This window comes from Rhinolophus hipposideros (assembly GCF_964194185.1).
Source record: "Rhinolophus hipposideros genome assembly, chromosome: 18".
Classification (NCBI taxonomy): domain Eukaryota; kingdom Metazoa; phylum Chordata; class Mammalia; order Chiroptera; family Rhinolophidae; genus Rhinolophus; species Rhinolophus hipposideros.
In genome coordinates this window covers 31,710,820-31,713,760 of record NC_138064.1, presented here as the reverse complement: position 1 = coordinate 31,713,760, position 2,941 = coordinate 31,710,820, and the positions used below count along the sequence as shown (strand labels likewise).

Here is a 2,941-nt window from a genome sequence, read left to right as displayed (position 1 = left end):
ACACAAGCATTTTGACTGGCAACATGATATACTTGTGAGGTTGTGAGGAGATGAGTGCTGGTGGTGGGGCTCACAGCAAGTAAAGCACAAATCGATTTAAGGTCCCCTTACACCTTCATCCGGACTTACTTATACAACATATAAACTCGTGGCCCAAGCATTAGGTCTTGATTATGCTGGGATGAATGGAACAGGCCAATTGCTACCAGCAGAAAACAATGATTGTGATCTGGTTATTAAAGGACTATTATCTAAATAAATTTCATCAACATTCACTGAGTACCCACTGTGTACCAGGAATATTGTGTAAGGAATACAGAGATGGGATCTGCGAGTTCCTAAGATAGGACCTCTGTTTCCCGGTCTCTGTGAAGGATGTAATTCTAATTTCATTAACTACAAAAGAATTCTCAACACCTAATGACTCCTTTAAACCCCTGCACTAAGAGACTTTACCAAACCAATCATGGCGTCTGACATCCTAAGTCCACATTCTGGGGTCTACCTAGGCCTCTGCCCCCACGTCCCCGAATATTTACTAACAAAAGCCAACAATTATAAATCATTCCCCTGTCCCTTTGAGGTAAATATCTACATCTCTCAAGACGAAGGAGTATCTTTCTCAAGGACCTGAAAGCCATTCCTTCAAAATATCAACTTTAGGAAGGAGCCTGTCTCTCAGTCTCTGTGGAAAGATATAATCCTAACTTTAATAATTGCTGACTAGCAGACACAACTGGCCTAATCATATTTATACTATCTGACCCTTTTACCCACTTTTTGTAATTTTTCACACCCCTGACACTGCTTGAGCACTCCCCTTTCTTACTGCCTCATTCTGCCTGAGACAGTCACCTCTGCACAAGTTGGAATGGAGCTCAGGTCTTTCCCCTACTGTCAGCAGTCACTGAATAAAATCTGTTTTCACCACTTTAAAGTTTGGCTTTGTTTATATTTGACTGATCTAAAAAAAATATTCTAGCATGAAAAATGAATATGTTCAAAAATGACCATAAAATATAAAGTAAAAGTATTATGATAGTACATTTGATTAATTAAATTATGAGTATGTAATATAAGGCTTGATCATTGGTACAGATAATTATATAATAATATCCAGAAGAAGGGAAATATCCATTGGTCAGAAGAAGGCAATAAGAAAGGAATGGAACTTTGAGCTTTAAGAGTTTGCACTTCAATAACGGAAATAGAGAATCTAATTTAACATTGACACAGGTTCATATTATTCTGGAAGACATAAGAATTGTCATAACCCTACCAATAAATTCCAAGATCCACAAGGGGAGAGATCTTGTCAGATTTTTTTTTCATACCTGCATCATCAATGGGTAAAATACAAGTCTCAACAAAAATTCATTACATTAACAAACAAATGAGGTATAATTTAAATAAAAAGTATAAATATATGAAATAAAAAGCAGTTTATGCAAACTTAATCAGAAATGAAAAAAGAGACATTACAACTAATGTCACAGAAATAAAAAGGATTATAAGAGACTATTATCAACAGTAAACAGAAACCTAGGAGAAATGGATAAATTCCTAGAATAATACAACCTAGCAAGACAGAATCATGAAGAAAATATAAAGTAGGCCACTGTGAGCAGCATCCACCATTGCTTCGGCTGCCCTTGACGAAGTCGCAGATGCCCCGCAACCATGGCCAGCAAGGGTTTGCAGGACCTGAAGCAACAATGGAAGGGTCGGCCCAGGACGAGGTGACTGCAGCTGGAGCAGCAGCTCAGCAAGTGCTGGATCAGGCCAGCACAGAGGCAGGGCAGAAAGCCACGGACCAGGTGGCCAAGTCTACCCAGGAAACCATCGACAAGACTGCTAACCAGACCTCTGAGACTTTCTTGGGTTTGGGGAAAAAATTAGGTTTCCTGAAATGACAGAAGGGCGCCATGGGGGACTCCCCTCCAGGCTCTGAGCTCTGGTTATCAGCTGCCGCCTCAGCCTAATGCCTCATTAAAGCACATGTTCCAAAAAAGAAAAGAAAATAGAAAGTCTGAACAGACCTGTATCTAGTATGGAGATGGAATCAACTATTAAAAACCCCCCAACAAGAAAAATCCAGGACTAGATGGCTTTACTGGTGAACTCTACCAAACATTTAAAGAAGAATTAATGCTAATCCTCATTAAGCTCTCTTTCAAAAATTTGAAGGGTAGGGAACACTTTCAAACACATTTTATGAGGCCAGCATTACCCTAATACCAAAGCCAGACAAGAACACCACAAGAAAAGAAAACTACAGACCGATCTCCCTGATAAACATAGATGTCAAAATCCTCAGCAAAATACTAGGAAACCAAATCCAAGTGCACATTAAAAGCGTCACATACCACGACCAAGCGGAATTTATTCCTGGGATGCAAGGATAGCTCAACATATGAAAATCAATTAACGACATACACTACATTAACAAAATAAAGTGTAAAATCACATCGTCATCTCAATAAATGCAGAAAAAGCACTTGACAAAATTTTGGACCCTTTCATGATAAAAACTCTCAACAAACTGGGAAAGTACCTCAACATAACAAAGGCATATATGAAAACCCACAGCTGACATAAGCAATGGTAAAAAAATGTAAGGCTTTTTCTCTAAGGTTAGGAATGAAGCAAGGATGCCCATTCTTTCCACTTCTATTCAACATAGAAGGCCTAGTCAAAACAATAGGGAAAAGACTAGACCAGAAGGCCTAGTCAAAACAATAAGGAAAAAAAACATCAAAATTGTAAAGGCAGAAGTAAAATTGTCTTTGTCCGCAGATGGCATGATCTCATCTATAGAAAACCCTAAAGACTCCTCCAAAAAACTGTTAGAACTAATAAATGAATTCAGTAAAGTTGCAGAATACACAATCAATATACAAAAACCAGTTGTGTTTCTATACACTAACAATAACCTCTCTGA

The 2,941-nt window shown here is 38.4% G+C and overlaps 1 pseudogene across 1 annotated transcript; it reads left to right on the top strand.

Annotated features, from left to right (window-relative positions):
* The first annotated feature begins 1,680 nt into the window (after positions 1–1,680).
* Positions 1,681–1,913, top strand: LOC308510464 (annotated as a pseudogene). The gene has a single exon. The product of its transcript is annotated as an uncharacterized misc_RNA (transcript).
* The last annotated feature ends 1,028 nt before the right edge of the window (positions 1,914–2,941 follow it).